Here is a 24955-nt window from a genome sequence, read left to right on the forward strand (position 1 = left end):
AAGCTCATTGTTGAAATGAATGATATTTGCTAAAACACATCTTAATACATAATTTTAGCTTCACGCAGTTCCTCAATGATAGACATGATTTCATTATTGTGACTAGGATTTCCAGCAGCTTGAGAAGCCATTAATAGTCTAAGACGGTCAACCAACTCATTTGGATCATCCCAATAGATATATTCTCGTTGAAAATTTTTGTTTGTAATCATAAATTTAGGTAATGAACTACCGCTTACAGATGGCTGTTTGGTAGGTGTTCGAGGGAAGAATTGAAATATAAAATTCAAATACTTGTAACTCTTATCTGTACGTATAGATTCAGAGGAACTGTACTTCTTTTTGTGTGCATTAGTAGCAATCAGAATCTCTTTATAGTTCATTTCATCAGCTTCACTTATAAACGATCTGGTAGGTTTACTTTTGAATAAAAGTTCAAGTAATCCAGGTGTTTGAAGATATCGTTTATCACCAATTTTAACAAACTGATCTTCAAGAGTTATTGGTGAATCACCAATCATAAGTGATCCATCACTTAGCTTACGTATGCCGTATGTTGAATCTAAACATTGCTTTCTATTATGATTTAATAAGTATAGAAATTTTTTATAGAATAGAATATAAATTTATAATATAAATTTTTATAGAATATATATTTTTATAGAAATTTTTTTTAAGTATAGAGATTTTTCAGTTTCACTTTCATAGTTTATGCTATCATCCTCCTTCTGTTCTTTCTTTTTTATCTTAACATTTTCAATCTTGACATTTTCATGTTCACTGTCTGTCAAGTTGATAATTTTTTGTAAGAATGAATTATCGGTTTGAAAGTTTCATTCAACACATTTTCAGCTTCTTCTTTTCCTAATTTTAACATACGATGTTTTCGCCTAATTGCCTCACTAGCTTTAGCAATTTAATGAAGATATTCTTTTTCTTTATGAAACATGTTATTATTACAAGGTTTCATATTGAACTAACAATATTTTAGGAACGATCTTATATTTATAGTGTTACAAAGCTATCAAATCCTTTTCTATATCTTCCATCATTTAAATCAGAATCCTTATCAATTACTACAAAGCCATACTTGTCTGAATTCCAACATGTTGAACATAGTTCTCGAAATTTATTAAATGTCATGTCAGTATTAACGTGGTCATCATAAACATGCCTTAAATTTTTCTCATCTTGACGAAAAAGAACTAGTAAATTAACATTATCACGTACCAAATGTTTAGGAACGCGGGAATATGTTTGACAAAGATAAAAAGAATCAACATCAACATGTCTACCCATGCAAAAAAATGCCCTTACATTATCTTGCTTCTCACAAGCAATATCATCAAATATAAATATTGAATTCCGTTTTGCATCTTTAGGAGTAATGACTTCTTCATGCTCACTAAATGGTAAATACTCTACTCCTTCAACATTACTTACAACTTGTTCCAAGAATTTATACTTGGGTTGATGTAGAGACTTTGAGTACAAGTAAATATTATCAAATCTAAGACCATTAGGATGTAAAATTAAAGAAAGCAGTACATTTGTCTTTCCACAATTTGATGGTCCACAAAAAATAGCTCGAATACTACCTGATAACAAGCTACCATGACGCTTCACTTTCTTGTCTTGTTGTTCAACAATCGAGTCTAGATTGACGACTGGCAGCTTATGAAGTTGTTCCTTGAACCGCATCCTGATTTAGACTGCCGCTAAAGGTATAAATACAGCACTTATATAGCTAACAAGTGAAGCACGATATTGCTTACTCGAAAAATCGAGAAAACGTTGAAGAAAGAAACGCTGCTGATAGAGTATTAGCTGACAAAGCGTGGCAACGTGTATTTGCTCCAGACGCACGATATAGTAAAAGAGCTGCAGCTTACGCAATAACAAACGCTATGAAAGCAAAATCAAAATTTGGAATGGGAGTAAAGAAGAAGAAGACAAAGTCAAAGAAACGAGTATAGAAGATAAAATCAAAAAAACGAGTAAATCTTAGAAAAATTGTTGATGCTGCAAGAAAATCAATAATTCCTGGTAATGATGCTCGATCAACAATAAAGTCAGCTATTGAAACAGCTCGAAAAGCTGTAAGGAATGCAGGTGGTAGAGAAAAAGTTTTAACACCTCGTATTCTACCTGTGCCATCAAAAGTTGGTGGTCTGTTACCATTAATTCCAATTTTTGCTGGTCTAAGTGCACTTGGAGCGTTTACTGGGGGAGCTGCTGGAGTAGCAAAAGCTGTTAATGATGCAAGTGCAGCAAAAGAGCAGTTGAAGGAAGCTCAGCGTCACAATAGAGAGTTGGAAGCAGTGGCACTTGGCAGAGGTCTACATTTAAAACCATACCGACAAGGTTTGGGACTTCATTTGAAACCATATGTTAAAGAACAAGGTATTAAGAGACGATGTACAAAAAAAAAGTTTAAAGCTGCCTCAACGAGCACTTACAGATCTAGATTTACTTAAATATGCTAAAGAAATGAAAATTTCCCATTTTCGAGGAGTTTTTATGCGAAATGAACTACCTATAAGTGGTCCTCGAAAAAATGAAACTTATTAATTTAGATGATAAAGATGGTTCTGGAACTCATTGGGTTGCATATAAAAAAGTTAATAATAAAGCAGTATACTTTGATAGTTTTGGTAATCTTCAACCACCCTATGAACTTGTCAATTACTTAGGTTACAATACTTTAATACAGTATAATCATCAAAATTATCAAGATTATAATAGTTTTAATTGTGGTCATTTATGTCTGAAATTCTTATGTGGACAGCTTGAAAAATATAAAAAATATATTCTATGTAAGTGATTGTAAATCATTCCACCTAATCAGTTAATAAAAAGTCATCAACATGGAAGAATCTTTTACTCTGTCTATCTCAGGCAATTCATCTGTCCTGGAGGCAGAATATTTTCCTCCGATAGAATTGTTATCTAATAAAAATTATGTACTTGGCTTAGTTGAATTACTAACTTTCAATTCAATTCCTAATATCGATCAAGGTAAAAATAAATTTTATATTGGTGATAAAGTGATTACTATACCCCCTGGAAGCTATGAAATTGAAGATATTGAAAAATATATTCAAAACTCTATTGAAAATGGATCTGAAATTGTAAGAATCAAACCTAACAATAATACTTTACGTAGTGAAATAACAAGCAGCCTTGAAGTGAGTTTTAAACAAAACGATTCAATTGGTAAATTATTAGGATTTACTCCACGAATATTGACAGCTAATAAGGCTCATACGTCAGATGTACCAGTAGCCATTCTTAAGGTAAATGCTATCAGAATTGAATGTAACATTACTTCTGGTGCATACATAAATAATAAAAAGGTACACACAATTCACGAATTTTTTCCAATTGTTCCAGCTGGATATAAGATTGTGGAAGTTCCATCTCACGTCATTTACCTTCCAATCGCCGTGAAGACAATACATAATATTCAAGTAAGAATCGTTGATCAAGACGGAGATTTAATAAATTTTAGAGGTGAAACTATAACAATTCGATTACACGTTAAATCAACGTAATGGGTATTGTATTTCATAGAAAAACTGGTGGAAGCTATATAAAAGAGTTGCCATGTCAGAAGTCATTCATTCCTCAATCAGTTCGCAAGAGACTAACATCTTAGAACATACTATTTCTGAAGCAGCTCGGCCTAAGAGTTTATGAAGAAAACAAGGGAAAAAATTGATTTTTCATATACTTTTTATTTGTTGTTGTAACAAAAATGGAAGAAATTTTAAACATTCTAAGTCCAGTTAAATTTGATAATTCTGTGGCACACTATGAGATTCATGCACATCAACCATACGTGTCATCAGCATTTAATAACAGTGACGAGATCCGAATTGCAGTTCAACATCAAGACTTGTACATTCTTCCCTCTAAAAGTACTTTACACGTCACTGGCAGAATTGTTAAGCCAAACAATACGCTTGTAACTAATACAAAGTTAATTAGCAATGGTATTTCCTTCCTGTTTAATGAGATTCATTATGAATTAAATGGTGTTGAAATTGATCGCTCTAAAAATATTGGTATTACACCCACAATGAAAAATCTAATTTCTCAAACACCTAATCAAATGATTTACTCTGAAAATGCTGGTTATCTACCTTATGATGATGATAGTAGAGTAACAAATGATGCTGGATATTTTGATGTAAATATTCCACTAAGTATGATTATTGGTTTTGCTGAAGACTATCGAAAGATTGTTGTAAATGCAAAACATGAACTTATTTTAACAAGATCTCGTACTGATCTAAATGCTGTAGTAAACATTGAAGCAGCTGAGCGTGAAGAATTTAGAATTATAATTAATAAAATTGAATGGTTAATTCCATATTTAATGGTAAATGATCGCCAAAAAATTGAATTATTGATATTGAAATAACTTTTACGTCCGAGTTTATTTTATTAAATTAATAGGTAAAATAACTTTTTACACGAATACATTCGGACAAGTGGTTTTTTAATATAAAAAATGCTCCAACGTTTTGTGTATTATTTTTATTTTTATTATTTATTTGATTGTTTTTAACAATGGAGTACGTTTCCTTGGTATGTTTTTTAAATTTTATTTCTAATTATTTCTAATTTTTATTTCTAATCGTATTGTTAATATTGTTCTTATTTTACTATAATTGTTTATTTATGATTCTTTTATATAATTTTTATCTGTTAATTCAATTATCCCTTTTTATTTTATTTTTATTTAACTTTTTATTTACTAATTAACTTAAATTCCCATTAACATTAACATCTTTATTAATTAATATTTTTTATAAATTTCAGTTACTAACTCCAAATGTTACATTCCAATTTTCGGATTAAAATCTTTTAATTATTTTGACATGTAATGTAAAACATTTTATTGGTAAGATATTTTTATTGTTTTCTTTATAGTGTCTTTTATGTTGATTTTAATTATTGTTTTATTTTTTGTTAATTTTTAATTTTTTAATTTTTGTTTTATATATTATTTTAGTTTTATTTATTTATGTTGTGTTAAATTATCATTTTAAGTCTTCGTGTATTTCCTTTTTGTTCTTTTATTTAATGTTTAATGTTTATAAATTATTATTTAATGTCTTCGTATTTTCATTTTATTTTTTTGTTTTTTGTATTATTTTGTAGACTCCCTGATGAGGAAATCGTATTGATTTTGAAACGTTGGAGCATTTTTTATATTAAAAAACCACTTGTCCGAATGTATTCGTGTAAAAAGTTATTTTACCTATTAATTGAATTATTGAAATTTATTGAAAAAGACTCACTTATAACAATGAGTCTTATGACGTCACAAAGTAGGCGTGGCTCAATAAATAAAAGTGGGGGTAATGCGCATGCGTAAAATAGTGGTAGCGGTACTGCGCATGCGTAAAAGTAATGTTGGGGATAATGCGTGATATTTGGGTATAAATAGAGGTATCTGAGCCGATTTAGTCATTCTGTTTTTGTGACATTACAAAGTATTATCTCTAAGAAAAGATGGACCTAACAAAAATCAACGCCATTGGTCGCATGGATGCTTTCCTACCTACGAAGCCGCTTTCCGAGCTGACTCCTGGAGATAAGTATCCTATAACAAAGATCCAGGTTGTCAACACCAGGTATGGAGTCAAGGTCGTCGTTGAGGTGGATAAAAAGTTCAATACATTCCTACCTTCAAGATTTATACCAATGTTCACTGATGACTCGATATGCTTGGACCAAATGCAAGAAGCTATTAGTTCTGGACAATTACGGCTAAAGTATATTGGTGGTCTATACAACCATATTGAATTTAAAATAAAACAAGTGTAAATATTGTATATTGAATGTAATAACTGTATAAAATGTTATAAATACTGTATTTAATTAAATACCGTCATTAGTATTACGTTAGATAATAAGGTATACATTTTAAGGTTATGTTTAATAAAATAGATTTTAAGGTTATGTTTAATACAATGGATTTTAAGGTTATGTTTAGTAATGTTATCAAAAAATAATATTAGTAAACTAGAAATTCAAGAGAAAAATATTATTGCAGAGTTCGGAAAAAAGGTTCTAGAAAAATATAAATTAGAAGAATAATTTATTTAACATAAACATGCTTAAGCGATGTTAAAATGGTATAAAATATTTATGTAATTTTTATTTACTTACTATTATTATATTTCACACTCAAGAACACGCACCATTTATTAGATTATTATGTTCTAAAAACAAAATAGTGGACACGAATGCCCGGGAAAAATAACAAAAAATAGTATACTGCAATACCTGTGAAATTAAATTTTTAATGGCGCCATCTAGCGGTCTAACCTAAAACTAACTCGGTCGGTAAAACAGATGCCTACTTTAGCGTCCGAGTAAAAAATTTCTGTCAGATCCTTACCTTACGGACTGCTGATAAAGTAGAAATCTGCATTACCGATCTGGTGTAATTCAATTTGAATTCAAAACAGCTTATTGTTTACTCAATAAATTTTTATTGTATTAGTAAACATTACATCAGTTTTAATTGTAAAACTCTAAACTTATTTTAATTATAAGCAATGCCCGTAAAATTTAAAAATCAAGATAGTAGTTTGCAACGCTTGTAAAATTAAATTTTAGTGGACCCAACTATTAGGTTGACCTTGAACCTTGTCGGTAAAACAAAATAGTTGATAACAACGCCCGCGAAATTTAAAAATTAAAGAAGCGCCATCTATTAGTTAACCTTGAACCCTGTCGGTAAAACAGAGCAGCCTTTCTAACCTTTTGAAAGTTAAAAAATAAAATTTTAAATTTCCCACCAAGAGGTTTGGAATTCGCTAGTGGCGCCATATATCGGCTTATCCTTGTACCCCGTCGGTAAAACAGAAATTATCGCGAAAGGCAAAAATTGAAGCGTAAAGTTGATAATGCAAATTATTCAGAGGAAGCACACACTTCCCTTTCTTTTCCGAGAGCAATAGGTAAAATAAATGAAGGAAATGTTGAATCATCAACAACACTTAAACAGAGTAAGGCTGAAATTCAAAGAAATTACACCGTCCGACACGATTTTTCACACACAAAAAATCAAACATTTTTGGAAACTAGGACCAAAAAAAAATACCTGTGTCTGGCCGATTTGCTGGATCAAGTCGTTTGTGGCTTCTAGGGGTGAAAACAACCCTTAAATGAAAAGTGACAAGTAATAATTTAAAAATAGATTCAATTTGCCTAAAACTCGTTACTCGGGGGTTTTTGGGGTCGCAGATCACGAATCCGATGTCGGTTTTTTAAAATTAAAAATGGCGGATCCAATATGGCGGCTGTCAAAATAAAAAATTGATCGGATTCGCTTGAAACTTGTTACTCGGAGGTTTTTGGGGTCGCTGATCACGAATCCGATGTCAGTTTTTCAAAATTCAAAATGGCGGATCCAATATGGCGGACATATTTTTTAAAAAATGATTTAATTTGCCTGAAACTCGTTGCCTGGGGGTTTTTGGGGTCGCTGATTACGAATCTCATGTCAGTTTTTTAATATTCAAAATGGCGGATCCAATATGGCGGACATCTTTTTTAAAAAATGATTTAATTTGCCTGAAACTCGTTGCTTGGGGGTTTTTGGGGTCGCTGATTACGAATATGATATTAGATTTTTGAAATTCAAAGTGGCGGATCCAATATGACTGCTAACTTTTTTAAAAATAGATTCAATTTCCCTGAAACTCGTTACTCAGGGGGTTTTGGGGTCGTTGATTACGTATCTTAAGTCAGATTTTAAAAATCCAAAATGGCGGATCTTATAAAGATGAAGATTACAAAAAATTTCAATATTTTTACAAATGTGTCTTTGCATATTGGACATTTTTTTAATGACAAAGCTAACTTTGTGGTAAGTAAATTTATTCGATAATAGGAAGCGTAAGTAAGATGAATTATTAAATATAAAGTGATTGTTTAACAATGCTTCTAAAGTGAAAATATCAACTATTGACATTTGTTTAAAAATCGTTTAAAGTCAATTAAGAATATTTAATTGCAAAAAACAAGAAAGAATCACACAATTAAATTTTCCAGTTTCATTCTAGATCTGTAATCTACATTTTGATCCTACATTTTTAATTTTGAAAATCTGACTTAAGATTCTTAATCAGCGATCCAAAAAACCCCCGAGTAACAAGTTTCAAGCGAATCCGATCAATTTTTTATTTTGACAGCCGCCATATTGGATCCGCCATTTAAAATTTTAAAAAACCGACATCGGATTCGTGATTAGCGACCCCAAAAACCTCCGAGTAACAAGTTTCAAGCGAATCCGATCAATTTTTTATTTTGACAGCCGCCATATTGGATCCGCCATTTAAAATTTAAAAAAACCGACATCGGATTCGTGATCAGCGACCCCAAAAACCCCCGAGTAACAAGTTTCAAGCGAATCCGATCAATTTTTTATTTTGACAGCCGCCATATTGGATCCGCCATTTTTAATTTTAAAAAACCGACATCGGATTCGTGATTAGCGACCCCAAAAACCTCCGAGTAACAAGTTTCAAGCGAATCCGATCAATTTTTTATTTTGACAGCCGCCATATTGGATCCGCTATTTAAAATTTAAAAAAACCGACATCGGATTCGTGATTAGCGACCCCAAAAACCCCCGAGTAACAAGTTTCAAGCGAATCCGATCAATTTTTTATTTTGACAGCCGCCATATTGGATCCGCCATTTAAAATTTTAAAAAACCGACATCGGATTCGTGATTAGCGACCCCAAAAACCTCCGAGTAACAAGTTTCAAGCGAATCCGATCAATTTTTTATTTTGACAGCCGCCATATTGGATCCGCCATTTAAAATTTAAAAAAACCGACATCGGATTCGTGATCAGCGACCCCAAAAACCCCCGAGTAACAAGTTTCAAGCGAATCCGATCAATTTTTTATTTTGACAGCCGCCATATTGGATCCGCCATTTTTAATTTTAAAAAACCGACATCGGATTCGTGATTAGCGACCCCAAAAACCTCCGAGTAACAAGTTTCAAGCGAATCCGATCAATTTTTTATTTTGACAGCCGCCATATTGGATCCGCCATTTAAAATTTAAAAAAACCGACATCGGATTCGTGATTAGCGACCCCAAAAACCCCCGAGTAACAAGTTTCAAGCGAATCCGATCAATTTTTTATTTTGACAGCCGCCATATTGGATCCGCCATTTAAAATTTTAAAAAACCGACATCGGATTCGTGATTAGCGACCCCAAAACCTCCGAGTAACAAGTTTCAAGCGAATCCGATCAATTTTTTATTTTGACAGCCGCCATATTGGATCCGCCATTTAAAATTTAAAAAAACCGACATCGGATTCGTGATCAGCGACCCCAAAAACCCCCGAGTAACAAGTTTCAAGCGAATCCGATCAATTTTTTATTTTGACAGCCGCCATATTGGATCCGCCATTTTTAATTTTAAAAAACCGACATCGGATTCGTGATCTGCGACCTCAAAAACCCCTGAGTAACGAGTTTTAGGCAAATTGAATCTATTTTTATAATATAACTTGTCACTTTTCATTTAAGGGTTGTTTTCACCCCTAAAAGCCACAAACGACTTGATCCAGCAAAACGGCCAAACACGGGTATTTTTTTTGGTCCTAGTTTCCGAAAATGTTTGATTTTTTTGTGTGTGAAAAAAAAAGTTAAATTTTGTCGGACGGTGTTATCGCGAAAGGCAAAAATTGAAGCGTAAAGTTGATAATGCAAATTATTCAGAGGAAGCACACACTGTCCTTTCTTTTCCGAGAGCAATAAATAAAATAAATGAAGGAAATGTTGAATCATCAACAACACTTAAACAGAGTAAGGCTGAAATTCAAAGAAATTATCGCGAAAGGCAAAAATTGAAGCGTAAAGTTGATAATGCAAATTATTTAGAGGAAGCACACACTGTCCTTTCTTTTCCGAGAGTAATAACTAAATTAAATGAAAAAAATAATGCGTCAACAACACTCAAACAATGTAGGTCTGAAATTCAGAAAAATTATCGTGATAGGCAAAAACTGAAACGTAAAATTGATAATGTAAATTATTCAGGTGAAGTGCACACTTCAACTAAGAAAAAACTTCAAGTTGAATCTAAAATAGAATATGCTCAAAACCTTAAATTAAAAAATATAAACAGTGATAGAAGTACTTTGTCAAAAACAAAAAATACTCTATGTCAAAGAAATTATTGTGAAAGAGTATTAAATCATCAAATTCAAAATGAGTTGAAACTGGTAAATAATAGTATAAATTCAAATTTGAATATTTCTGATCCAAAGAAAATATTAAATATAGATTTAGATGATAATAAAACATTTAAGACAAATAATGTTGAAAATTATCTAGGTCCAATGAATTATTACTGCACACATTGTCAAGCTAAACATTTTAAAGATGAACAAGTTGCTGGTAGAAAAGTTAGTTTTAATGACTGTTGTAGTCATGGAGGTGTTGTTTTAACTTCTATACAATATCCAGATGAATTAAAGCTTTTGCTAGAAGGGCTTCATGAAAAATCTGGTCGTTTTAAAAAGAATATAAGGCTGTACAATAATTCTTTTTCTTTTGCATCTTTAAATGCTAATGTAATTAATTTTAATGGAAGAAGAAGAGGACCATTCTGTTACAAAATTCAAGGTCAAATTTACTATCAAATTAATAGTGCTTTATATCCGGATAAAGGTGAAGATCCATGTTTTGGTCAATTATTTATTTATTACCCTGAGGAATCAATCAGATACAGATTAAAAAGTAACGACAATTTGGATGAAGACGTTTTAAAATCTATAGAAAATATTATGAGAAATTCTAATACATACACAAAATCTTACATGATGATGTCAGAGGTAATTAGAATAGAAACTGAATTAGCAAGACAAAAAAATGAAGAAATTCCTGAATTACAATTATTGTTCACTTTGAAAAAAGGCTTTGATAAAAATAGATATAATTTTCAAAGTTTTAATGAAGTTGCTGCAATTTTTAATACAAACTCTGAGGGAGAAATACCAGAATCTTATGTAACGGTTTATAATAAATCTACAAAGGAATTAAAATTGGTTAGTAATTTAGATCCGAATGTTGAACCATGGATTTATCCCATATTTTATCCACTTGGAAATAAGGGTTATAATATTAATATGATTCGTAGTGATAGTAATTACAGAAGTAGAAATCATACTATTTCTAGGTCTGCCTATATTAAATACAAAATTGCTGTAAGAGATAAAGAATTTAATCAATTTTTATATGGAGGTAGATTGTTTCAACAATGGGTGGTTGACAATTATGTAAAAATAGAAAAAGATAGATTAAGATTTTGTGCAAATAATCAAGCTCAATTAAGAAGTGAAACATATAAAGGACTGATCGATTATTTACACAATCATGAGTTGGAAAATGATGTACACGTGGGAAAAACGCTTATATTGCCATCCACTTTTATAGGATCACCTCGTAATATGATGCAACAATATCAGGATTCGATGGCTATTGTTGCTCGTCATGGTAGACCAGATTTATTTATTACAATGACATGTAATCCTAATTGGAAAGAGATACAGGAAAATTTATTCCCCTATCAAACTGCTGCTGATAGACCTGATATAGTAACTAGGGTTTTCGCATTAAAAGTAAAACATCTACTTAAACTTATTGTTGATAATAAATTATTTGGAGAGGTAAAATCTTATGTTTATGTTATTGAATTTCAAAAGCGAGGATTGCCACACATTCATTTGTTAGTTATATTGAAAGAAAATTCTAAAATATTAACAGTTGAAAGTGTTGATCGTTATATTTCTGCAGAGATTCCTGATGAAAATATTAATCCTACTTTACATAAAATAATAATGCAAAATAATATTCACGGACCTTGTGGAGATTGGTGTTTAATAGATGGAAAATGTTCAAAAAAATTTCCAAAAAATTACCAAGAAGAAACTACAATTGAAGAAAATTGCTATGTTCATTGTCGTCGAAGAAATAATAATAAAGCATATGAACGACCAAATGGATTTATTGTTGATAATTCTAATGTTGTTCCGTACTGCCCTAAACTTTCATAAAAATTTAATTGCCATATTAATGTTGAAATAGTTTCGAGTATCAAGTCTGTTAAATATTTATATAAATATATTCTGAAAGGGCATGATGCTGCATCTATTGTTATCACAAATGCGAATGGCGAGGTAACTGTTAACCATAATGAAATACATCATTATGAAGAAAATAGATATGTTGGTCCAGTTGAGGCAGTTTGGAGAATTCTAAGTAAACCTTTAGGGAAAAAGAGTCATAGCGTTAACCGCTTACCCCTACATTTGCCAAATGAACAGAATGTTATTATTCGAGAAAAAAAGGATAGTAACGACATTTCTTTCGATTTAAATAAAAATACAAAACTTCTGGATTATTTTAAACTTAACCAACGAGATAGTAATGCTCAAAATTATTATTATTCAGAAATACCAGAGCATTATACATGGATAACAAAATCTCTTGAATGGAAACAAAGAATTCGTAAAGAAAAAGTATTGGGAAGAATGTATTCTGTTAATCCACATCAATTGGAATTATTTCACCTTAGATTATTGTTGCTTACAGTAAAAGGAGCAACTTCTTTTGAAAGTTTGAGAACAGTTAATGGAGTTGTTCATGAATCTTTCACATCTGCTTGTTTGGCATTAGGACTTGTAGAAGATGATAGTGAGTGGATTAGGACAATGGAAGAAGCTGCATTATGGATGATGCCTCATTCACTTCGACAGTTATTTACAAGAATTTAGATTCATTGTCAACCTGTACATCCGGATAAACTTTGGGAACAATTTAAGGGCCAAATGTCAGAAGATTATTCAAAACTTATCCACATTGAAGCTGAACAAAGGGCTTATAGAAATATTAAAACAATGTTATTTAACGAAGGATATAATTTAACTGACTTTCGGGGGTTATTAGATATACAAGATGAAATTGTTACTGAAAAAGTTAATGATATAAATATTGTAGAACATATTAACATAGGAAAACAGAATTATGCTTAATTAAATGAAAAACAAAAACTTGTAGTTGATTATGTTCTTGATGCCTTAAAGGATTCTTCTCTTGATAGTTCTAAGTGCTTATATGTTGATGGTTGTGGAGGATCTGGAAAAACATTTTTATATACTACACTATGGCATTTATTAAGAAGTAAAGGAATAAATGTTTGCAACATGGCATTTACAGGTATAGCTGCGACTCTGCTTCCTAATGGAAAAACTGTTCATAAAGTTTTGGGCTTACCCGTTCCATTATACAGTGATTCATCTTCAAACATTAAAGTTCAATCAAAAGAAGGCCTCTTTTTAAAAAATATAGATGTTTTTATTTGGGATGAAGCACCAATGGCTCCAAAATATGCTTTAGAAATTATGGATTATCTATTAAGAGATATAATGAGTTCAAACGAAGTTTTTGGTGGTAAAATTGTTATTCTAGGCGGAGATTTTCGACAAACTTTACCAATTAAAGAACGGGGTACTAGATCAGAAATAGTAAATTTATCTATAAAAAATAGTAAACTGTGGAAACATTTCAAAAAACACACATTAACAGATAATATGAGAGCTTTACCACAAGAAACGGAATTTGTAGATTTTTTACTTAAACTTGGCAATGGTGAATTAAATGATGCTGATGATAATGTTATATTACCAGAACATATTATTCAAAAAGGGAATGTAGATATTGCTGAAGAAATGTATAGTCAGTTTATACAACAAAATAAATTTGAGGAGATGTCGAAGTGTGCAATTTTAGCACCTAGAAACGTTGACGTTGATGATATTAATAAGAGAGTGATGCGTCTCTTAGACAGTAAAGGTGAAAAAATATATAAAAGTATTGATTCTACTGAAAATTGTGATAATGGAAAATTTACTGATGTATTCTTACCAGAATATTTAAACACTCTCTCTCCACCTTCTTTGCCACCACATGAATTGCATTTAAGAATTAATTCTGTTGTAATGCTTATTAGAAATCTTAGTATTAATGAAGGATTATGTAATGGAACAAGGTTGCTTATTTTAGATTTATCACATAATGTTATTAAATGTCAAATATTAACGGGAGATAAGAGTGGAAATATTGCCTTTTTACATAGAGTAACTTTATATTGTGAAAATTTATATCCGTTCACTTTTAAAAGAAGACAGTTTCCTATAAAATTGGCTTTCGCAATGACTATTAACAAGTCTCAAGGACAAACATTTAACAGAATATATATAGATTTAAGAAGAGATGTATTTAATCACGGTCAGATGTATGTTGCATTGTCGAGGGTACGTTCATTTGAATCCGTAAAAATATATTTAGGAGATAGTAGAAGCGATATGTATATAAAAAATTATGTTTATAGTGAAATTTTTGAATAATTGAGAGGCCGGATATATCAACTGCCGCTACGCACAGTCGTAAAGGACCATACCAGTCAATGAGCAGTGAGCGCTTTTGAGCCTCTCACTGCTACCTGACTGGTATTATCCCTTGCAATAGCGCGTAGCGGCAGGTAATACATTTGGTTCTTCAATTTTAAATACGTTTAGTTTGCTATATTTATGTTTTTCGGGATTTATAATGTGAAATATTTACAGTACCGGGCAAATTTGTGAGTTCTACCACTTTTTAAAGGAAACAAAAAATTTTTTAACATAAAATTTATTAAAACTGAAATTTTTTTCTGTATATGTTTGGAAAGATGATAAAATTTTGAAAAGAATAAAACCTTACAGAAGTCATTTGGAATTAATACATATTCCCAGTTTAAATTTGACTATTTTTGAAGTAAATTTTACTATTTCTGAATCGAAATTTTTCAAATATTTTTAAAAGATATTTCTTTTGAAAATAGTTAAAACGTTCCAACAAAAAATTTGATTAAAAAATTAGAAAATTTGCAGACTATGAAAATTGATAAAAAATATCACAAATTAACAGAACAAATATTAAATTTTTACTATTTCCAAAATAAATTTTAATACGTTGATAGTTTATTTTACTAAATATTTACTAAATATTTTCTTCAGATGTTATGAAATTTACTCCGAAAATAATGATTTTTAAATAGTAAAGTTTACTATTTCCACAATTGATATTTATACATAAATTTTTTTTAAATTTGTTTAAACATTTATTTTTGTTTTAAAAATCCATGCATTATATTATATTCGCAGACAATTTTTGTAAAAATTAGTAACATTTACTTCAGAATTGGTAAAATTTCCTCTAAAAATTGTTAAGTATTTTTGTGCTAAAGGGCCCTGCCCGTAGACTTTTAATAAATAAAGTTTAATATTAATTTATTTACTAAATAACGTGATCTGTTACTGAAGAAAATTTCTTTAGAAAAATTAGAGAAATTTACTCCAGAAATAGTAAATAATGTAAGAAAAAATATTTTTAAATAAAATTTTACAAATTCTGAAGTTAATGTTTTAATTTTCACTGATATTCACTAATGACGTATAATAAAATTCAAGGAATTTTAAAACAAGCACAAAAGTCCAACAGAATATTTTATTTAAAGGTTAGAAGAAATTAGTGACTGATTTCGAAAAAAGTGCAATTAAGGGAAAAAATTTGGAAAGTAAACGATATATGCTTTGTCCACTGGTAAAAATTAATTTTAATTACGGTGGATATCGCAGAATCATCTGCAATAATAAAATCAAATATCATTTCAAAACAGACGACTTAAGAAAGGTTCTAAATCTCAAAAAAATCATAACATAAAAAATAAGAAATTAACAATCTTTTAAGCAAAAAATGTAAAAAAATATATTCTTTATTATAAATGATTCACAAAAAATATAATTTTAAATATTTGTAGTAAATTAGAGTTTTTAAACTTGTAATTTTTTTATGAGTTACAATGACAACCAGTCATTTTTACCAGTGGAGAAAGTACCTTTGTAGAAGGAAGAAACTTACATATTTTTTGAAATTTGAAATTCTTTTGTTAAAAATTTTGAACATATACAATGTCATGTGCAAGTATTTGATCAATTATATTGTAAAAATTATGAGATAATTTTTTTATAATTTTTGATTTAAAACTCTTATGCTTCAAGTGAAATCGAGCTATTGTAGGGGAGAGTGAGGAAAAATGGGGTAGGCGGGTCAAATTGGGTACCTCTGTTTCTTCATGATTATTATATTGATAAAAAAAATGTTATTAATTATGAAGAGACTACAAAAAATTTTTCTGAAAGTTACATAACTTTAAAGTTTTAAACAAAAAAAAGAATGTTTTTTGAAATTCAAGTGCTTACAAAACTTTTTGGGATAATCTATTTAATTTGGCAAGTATAGGGTCTTTTTCAGCACTCAGAGTAATTTCCAATAGGATAGATAATTAAATTGTTTACAATAACTGGGAAACATTACATTTTGTTGTAATGTTTCATTGAACTATTTAAAAACATTATATTAGGCATATTTAAGAACTTTCCGCAGAAGAATCGATATTTTTGTTTCGAGGTATTTATAATATCGATGTTTTACTGTCGACATATCGATATTTTTCATTATCTGTTTTTTGTTAAATTCTAATAAATGTAACGCGTCGCGAAGAAAAGCACCTAAGAAAAAAATCTATTTTCAGATTATAATTGTTTCAGATAAATTACAGATTATTTTTTTAATTATCTGAAGTCAAAATTAATTTTTATTAAATACTCTTCTCAAATACTACGCTAGATACCATTAGAGGATTGAATTACATTCGATACAATAATATACTATTTTTAGTTAAGAAGAATTTAATAAAAAATCTTATATTTATTCTTATATTTAATGTAAATGTTGGAAAATTAATTCTAAATTGAGTTTTTCTTAATTTTTTAATATTATTAAAAGCATAAAACTTAATTGTTTCATAAAGTGGACAAAAGTTATTGGTTTCAAACATATCGAGATATAGTAGGTATACTATAGGTTATAGGTTTATAGGTTACTTTACATAACAAAGAAAAAATTTTAGTTATTTTATTTTCCAAGTTAAAAGATATCGAATAATCATAAAATAATAAAAGTCGCAAACTAATTAAATAAAGCTTTCAATATTTTCTTTTTTTAATTTATGAGAATCGGATCATAATAGAAAAGTAAATTAGTTATAAAAATAAAATTTTGTTTAAAGTATATTTATATTTATTTTAAAAAATAGTATTGATCATTCTGTTTTAGGATTTAAAGAAAAATTCATTGAAACATTTAAAAAAGAGTTAGTAAATAATAAAAAAATTGAATTTCCTATAATTATGTATATATTTTATTTGAACAGGCGCGCGTAGCGCGCAAGAATTTGTTCTAGTATTGAATAAATAATATTGTCAACTAGTTTAAATTTGATACGGTTATTAGAATTTAATAATAAATAAATAAAAAAAATTAATTTTTTCTTAACCTTTTTCAAGTTTGACACTCCTCATGGTAAATTTGATTATTCTTTTTTTCCGCGTACAAAATAGTGAATTGACCTTGAATGAAATGTATAATTAATTATTCTCAAAGCAATATTTAATAATTTAATTAACTTAACTGCACTGCATAATAGTTAAGAGTAGTAAGAGTAAGTGAAACAGTAAGATAAGTGAACGACCATTAGTGTGAGAGAGAGAGAATAACTTGTGGTTTTCGAGAACGTATCTACTTTATGTGCACGGCGTTCATTTTTCGAAAGAACTGGACTGAGTACTAGTTGTTCAATATTCGCTTCTATTATTGACTTGTGTTTTGTACACTGCCGCGTTCTTTTAACAATTACATGAGAAAGTAATTTCTCATTCCAATTTTTTATACTCTTATTCCCTCTTAGACTATATAAACAGCCTTGTTTAAGCTGATGAATGGGATAACTTGTGTTGAGTCCCAAAGTGTTCAGCTATGAAACTTCTAATACTATAGTGTGTACCTGTCACATATTATTCTATAAAGGAGTACTACACTGACTGCATAAATCATTTTTCCATTTTTCTTCGTGTATATTTCGAAAGGTTCTGAGAAAACAGCAATTTTGATATATGTGAAAAACTCATTTTATGTACAAAAAGTAGACACGAAATATAATAAACAATCGTTTTACGAAACCACGATAATTCACACGAAAGCATTACAGGTAAATACTGTCAAAACAGAAGCAGACGCATGCGCATTATGGAAATAGGCAAAATTAGTAAATATCCTAGCCAATTTGACCAAGATTTACAGGGTTGTTTTTACAAGGCTTGGATTTGTTGAATCAACCAAGAGATCCTAACCACAATTATTAGGAATCCTTATTACTGTTACTAGGTTAAGATAATTACCCAGGCGCGAAGTGACGCCGAGTTCAGGCTTTATAAAGATTGGCCGAGCATTGGTCAACATTGATTGAGCATGAGTGAATCAGCGAGAGCAGGAATGATCGAAGCTTTAATGTAACACCGATTCCAGACTGCAGCGCGAGCCTTAATTCAGCATTGGACACCAATGCTCAATCAATGCTGCGGAAGTATAATGCAGGACTGAAACAAGACTGCTTCTACTGTTCCCAAATTTACTCGTTTCTCACGTTTATTCAATATAATGTGAATATATGAATTATTAATAATAATAATAAATATTATTGTTATTATTTTAATTCATGTATGAGTGTATATATACATTTAATGACAATAAGTTATTATTTGTAATAATTATATTATTTTCATATAAATAAGAATATATTACTAACAATACCTAAATATCATTTGAATAGTAATTTTAAAAAAATAATTTTAGTAAAAAAAGACAATTTTTCTGTTAATCGTTACATTTTTGTCTTGATTTTTAACAGACTTTTAACATTATTTATAAACATGTTCACATTTTTTATTCACAACACAACACACAATTTTATTATTTTATATAAACGCTTATAACAAAGAATGAAAAATATTCGCTCGCATGTGGGATCGAAACTTACGTACCCCGCCCCTAACGCATACCGGAAGTATCTAACGCACGCATTTAAACCGCTCGGCCACAGAAGGCTGGAAGGCTTTTCGCCTAATCTACTATATCAAAGCCATAGTGCCGTCACTCAACATGGTATACCAATGTTCGTCCCATACTCGTTTCAAGTCTCAGTAATCTTGTTACAATATTCAGTTCCTTTATTGTCGTGTGCACTGTACAATATTAAATATAAATATTTATAAATTATTTAATATTAAAATATTTTTTCTGATAATTTTATAAGTTAAATTATATATTATTTTTTTCTCGCACAGTGTCAAATTATTATTTTCAAAGTTCAAGAGTTTCGTTTATCTGAAAAATTTTCAGTGAAAAAAATGTTCATTATTTATTTATTTATTTATTTATTTATAATAATCAAAGTTCTTAGGGCTATATGAAAGACCACAAGAAACAGTTACATGATTTTTTACTTACTACAATATTGAGAATACATACTAACATATGCACATTTACTCAATACATATATAAGAATAAAATTAAATTAAAAAAATAACAATATAAAATATATAATTTAAAAAAAAACATAAAAATTTATATAGTATTGTTGAATTTATCACTTGGTAAAATTATATTAGTATAAATAAGAAGTTATCAATCCTCCAAGTCAATCAATAAAAAAGAAAAAATCTTTTCTTTAACGTTTCGATAGCACAGCTATCTTTTTCAGAAACGTAAGAAGTTTGTCAGTTGAGTTCGATGAATGAAAACGCTCGTACCATGTCTTTGTAAATAATTTTAATAATTTTTCTTACGTTTCTGAAGAGGATAGCTGTGCTATCGAAACGTTAAAGAAAAGATTTTTTCTTTTTTTCTTTTTTATTGATTGACTTGGAGGGTTGATAACTTCTTATTTATACTAATAAAAATTTATAGTTTACAAATAATATGAAATTAACTCCTCATTTACCTCAATTGACACAAGTGAGATATTTATAAGAAATATATAATGAATATAAACCAAAGAAAAAGAATTACCAATAAGTTATCTCAAAAACACTATTATTAGGTAGTAATAAATATTTATGCCTAGTAGGTTTACACTAGGTTTAACTGTTTACTGAATATTATCAAAAATATATTTTTCGTCAAACGCGCGCGACTAAACACAAATAACCTTGAAACGTTGCGATTGTCGTGCTCCCACCATCCCATCTACTCAATGCTTTCCCCTCATGACGTCACAGGCGGGGAGTGCATTGAGTACTGGATGGGATGGTGGGAGCACGACAATCGCAACGTCTCAAGGGGTATTTGTGTTTAGTCGCGCGCGTTTGACGAAAAATATATTTTTGATAATATTCAGTAAACAGTTAAACCTAGTGTAAAACTACTAGGCATAAATATTTATTACTACCTAATGAACATTTTTTTCACTGAAAATTTTTCAGATAAACGAAACTCTTGAACTTTGAAAATAATAATTTGACACTGTGCAAGAAAAAAACATAATATATAATTTAACTTTATTTATATGAATCTTATATAATTAATATAAATATTATACACTAAATAAATATTAATATTTATTTACCAATTGATATCTTAATAACAATAATAATAATAATAATAATAATACTTATTATATTATTTAATAATAATTAATAATAAGAATAATAATTTATAAATATTTATATCTAATATACCAATATTACCACTTACCAAAGTGCACACGGTAATAAATAAACTATCAAGATTGATTCAAGCTTGAATAAAGACGGGATGTTGAAGCTCCACTCACGAAGATTGACCGAGTCTTGAATCGAGCATGGGACGAACATTGGTGTCCCATGCTGAACCAATATTGAGTGACAATGATATAAAGACTGCTTCAACTCTGGGTTACCCACGCTGGGCGTTCAAGACTCAGTCAAGTTTCAACCCATCGTCAGCACTGGTCTTTCGCGCCTGGGTAGTTAATAATACCATCGAAATTTTTTTTCAGTGAAGAAGTAACTTTAACTGTTTGTTAATTAAATTATCGGTAGAACCTCCTTAATGGAAATAAATGTTATAGCTTTTTATGCAAATATAGGTATATTATATATAAATATGTGAAATAATAAAGGTAGATATGATTATGTGACAGTTGGTTGCTTTGTCGCTGAAATTTTCGCTGTGTGCTATAAGATTCTTTCGGACTGATAAGGCACGACTGGATAAAAGTACTCTAGCATATCTAGTAAACCAAATCTTAATTACATCTTTTAAAAATCAGACTACTCTAATAATAAAAATTCGAGATATAATTTAAATCCCAGATAAATCGCCTCATGTCATTCAGATCTAAATTTACTCTTGATGTATTCGAATTATGGAATTATCCTATTATTGAAAAAAACAACCGATGGCCTGCTTTGATATAAGTCAAATTATTCCCCCAAGATTTTTTCATTAAATTAAAAAGGAAAAACCTAATTATTTTTTCATCTTATATACAACCGACTGGTGTAATCTGAACATTCTCGTCTAGAAATTGTATATAGGGTTTTAGATGGAAGTCACTAGTTTACCCCATTTGAAAATGGCTCTAACTGGGAGAAACTGGAATTTTTGCTTAATTTTTAAAAGAAATTAATAAATATATTTACTTGTTTCCGAATTTATCCTCTTCCACTTGACATAGGAAGGACGTCATTTATTATAATAATACTGTAAATAATAGAAAATTTTTAAATTAATAATAATTTATTATTATAGAGCAATTCCAAGAGCAGTGATCTGAAGAATTTTCGATGATTTTAGCAATACACAGAGAGCCCGAGATGTGTAATTTTTGCACTGAGAAAAATGGATATTAAGCCTTATTATCTGGATATTAATGGTCAATATCTGTGACAGTGAACTATGTAAACTTCTTAGATGTTCAAATTTAATATCTAAGATATTGGAAAAAGACTTGTTCAAACATAACCTCACATTTACAGATTATACTTTTTAACATCTGAGATATTAAACCATAACATCTGGATGATATGCATTAGCATCTTTTCTTAATATCTAGTGTATTAAGAGTTTAAATATCCAGTTTTCTCAGTGTGTATAAAATCACACTGGAATTTACTATTTTCACATTGCAACCTCCGGAAATAAGGAAACTTTTTGTATTTTTTACTATTTTCTACACTAAGTCACTGATCCGACAAATGTTCACTAAATTAGTAAACTTTCTTACTATTTCGTCCAATAGTTCCAAACACCTGTAGTAAACTCAGAAATATTGTGTACGTAAAATTACTATAGTCGTTTGTAAATGTAGAAAGGTAGGTTGAGTTGCGTTTAGGTTAAGTTGTATGAAGAGAGTGTTTAGTTGTAAGGATTTTTGTAAATATAAGTTAAGATTATTATGTATGTACTTGGGAGTCTCGAACCCTACCTATTGTAGGGAGAGTATAAATAAACTATAATAATATTATAAGACATAGTTCTTGGGACAGGAATAAATGCAAAATTTATTAATTTATAATGGTCAATTTCTGAGATAACGAACGACCTACGTTTCACTTTATCCTTAATATGAAACGAGTAGATATGCAAATTAGGTAAAGAGAGACAGTCTAATGTTGCTTATCCTCGAAAGAGAAAGAAAGCAATAGCGTTAGATTTTCTGCGTTATAAACAGAGACCGATTTATGTTATTTCTATTTGGAAAGAGGAAGAAAGCAGTAGCGTTAGATTTTCTGCGTTATAAACAGGGACCGATTTATGTTATTTATTTAGAAAGAAGAAGACAGAAAAATATTTGAAAGATATATATATATATATATAAAATTTAAAGAGAAACGAAAGGCCTGCTCGAGTACCTGGCCTATTGTTTGAAGGGTTTCTTTCAACCAGTAGGCAGTCTATTGAGTGACCAGAGAGAGAGAGAGAGGAGAGAGAGTTGGTAGTCTATTTTATACTTGAGTATACATATATACACTGTAAAAAATTTATGGAGTTAACGGACTCGGGAGTTTGGAGTGAAATTTTTCGAGTTAAAAATCAACTCCAAAAGAGAGTTAATTTCTAACTCCCTTCATTCAACACCCGCGCGAGTTATTTTTTCATTGGGGAGTTAGCATTTGGGTGTGAAGTTTTAACTCTCTTTATTTAACTCCCCTGGCATTAACTCCCCAATGGGTGCGACTTTTATAGAATCCCCTGGGGAGTTAAAATTTAACTCTCTTTTTTACAGTGTAGTTATAGTTTATTAACAGATTTTCGCATTATATAATACAGAAAAATAAAAGTGCAATGTGAAGAACACTTTTTTTCTCTTTTCAAAATTAAAAGACGAAAAAAATTTTTGTGATTAAAAATAAGGATAAGGAGGTAAGTTTTTAAAAATTGTGTAAAATACTACTTTTTAGTGATATAAAATGATTTTTCTTTTTTGTAATTAAGAAATGCAAGTAATAAATTAACAACTTTCCCGTCTAAGTCACTAACATTATCTACTTTTTCAACAATTAAACTTGTAAAGAAATTTAAATAACTTTCTAGAATCATTTTAAAAATGCTTGATCTCGTCCTTAAGTTTGCCTTGTTTTATTAAAAAATTAATATAATTTCAGAAATACTTTACATGGTTTAATATTTTTTTAATAAATCTTAAACCAGTACCCAGTTTTTTATTATAAAAAAGTTTATGTTGTCTTAAACAAAAAAAGAATATTTTTTATTTCAGTTCAAAATTAGAGTCTTGAAGGTAATAAACAGGTGCCATAATAATAAGGTGCCAGTTCTAGAATCATTATAATAATAATATTTATTCGCCAAAATATGACTATCAAATAAACACAATTTAATAGCTTCAACAAGAGCATTAAAATTGATTTCTTCTGAATCAATTGACTTTTTTCCACTTGACATGCCCAAAAATACTAGAAAAAAAAAATAAAAACAACATTTAAATAGTATGCCTGCAAAGTCGTATTTTTTATGCTGCCCAGATGGTTGTTGACACCGTCTCACAACTGGTGATATGCTGTGTCTCACACCCAGAAATTGGCGCTATTTTGAAAAAGGAAAATTAAATAATTTTCAACCGTAGATTGGAACAATGCAATATTGCATCACGAAATATAAGGAAAACACTAAAAGAAAATGCATTACATTTACCTTTTCCAATTAATTAACTTGGAAAAAAAGTACTTTGCATTTATTGAAAAAACGCTTTTTAGTCGATTATCACACACAGTGTTGGTATTTAACAAAAACAGTTTATATATCCGCTTCGGCGTACACGAAAAAGTTGGCTCATATAAAAAGAAATGTTTTTATATAAACCAATCGGCTTTTTAATATTGCATGTTAAAAATAATCGACTGTCTCACAACTGGAGGTGTCTCACAACTGGAGACTCTCCCCTAAATATCAATTTTTGATACTATTTTTTTAAATGCGTTTTTCTCAAAACAGGATTTTTAAAATTGCCGTGCAGTGTAGCTCAAAAAGTTATTGACCGATTTTAAAATAAAAAATTGGAAATTGTTCGTTATTAAATTTATTATTAAGTGAACTAAACTTGAAAAGAAAAAAAATTTTTAGTACCTTTTTTAAAATAAGAAAGTTGCAAAAAAGTAGGCAAAAAATCGAATTTTTTTTTAAAGTAGTGTCAATTTTTAATATTTTCACTTAAAAGTTAGTTCACTTAATAATAAAATATTTATAAAATATGAATAAACTTGATTTTTTGCTTTCGGACAAAATTTGTTGGCTCAGGACTGCACGGCAGTCATGAACTCCGGCGGAGCAGCTCTATATGCAATAGCTCCTAATTTGGAAGATTTTTGATATAAACGCTTATAAAAAATATGAGTTACAGTTAAATATATGAACAACATAGTAGAAATGTTTTATTTCATTCAAAAAAATTCTTACTTTAAAAA

The 24955-nt window shown here is 29.5% G+C and overlaps 1 protein-coding gene across 3 annotated transcripts in view; it reads left to right on the plus strand.

Annotated features, from left to right (window-relative positions):
• LOC122505416 (TLD domain-containing protein 2) overlaps nt 1–24955 on the plus strand; it is a 582826-nt gene that overhangs the window by 163158 nt on the left and 394713 nt on the right. The gene's annotated exons all lie outside the window — the stretch shown is intronic.

This window comes from Leptopilina heterotoma, unplaced genomic scaffold (assembly GCF_015476425.1).
Source record: "Leptopilina heterotoma isolate Lh14 unplaced genomic scaffold, ASM1547642v1 Lhet_358, whole genome shotgun sequence".
Lineage (NCBI taxonomy): Eukaryota > Metazoa > Arthropoda > Insecta > Hymenoptera > Figitidae > Leptopilina > Leptopilina heterotoma.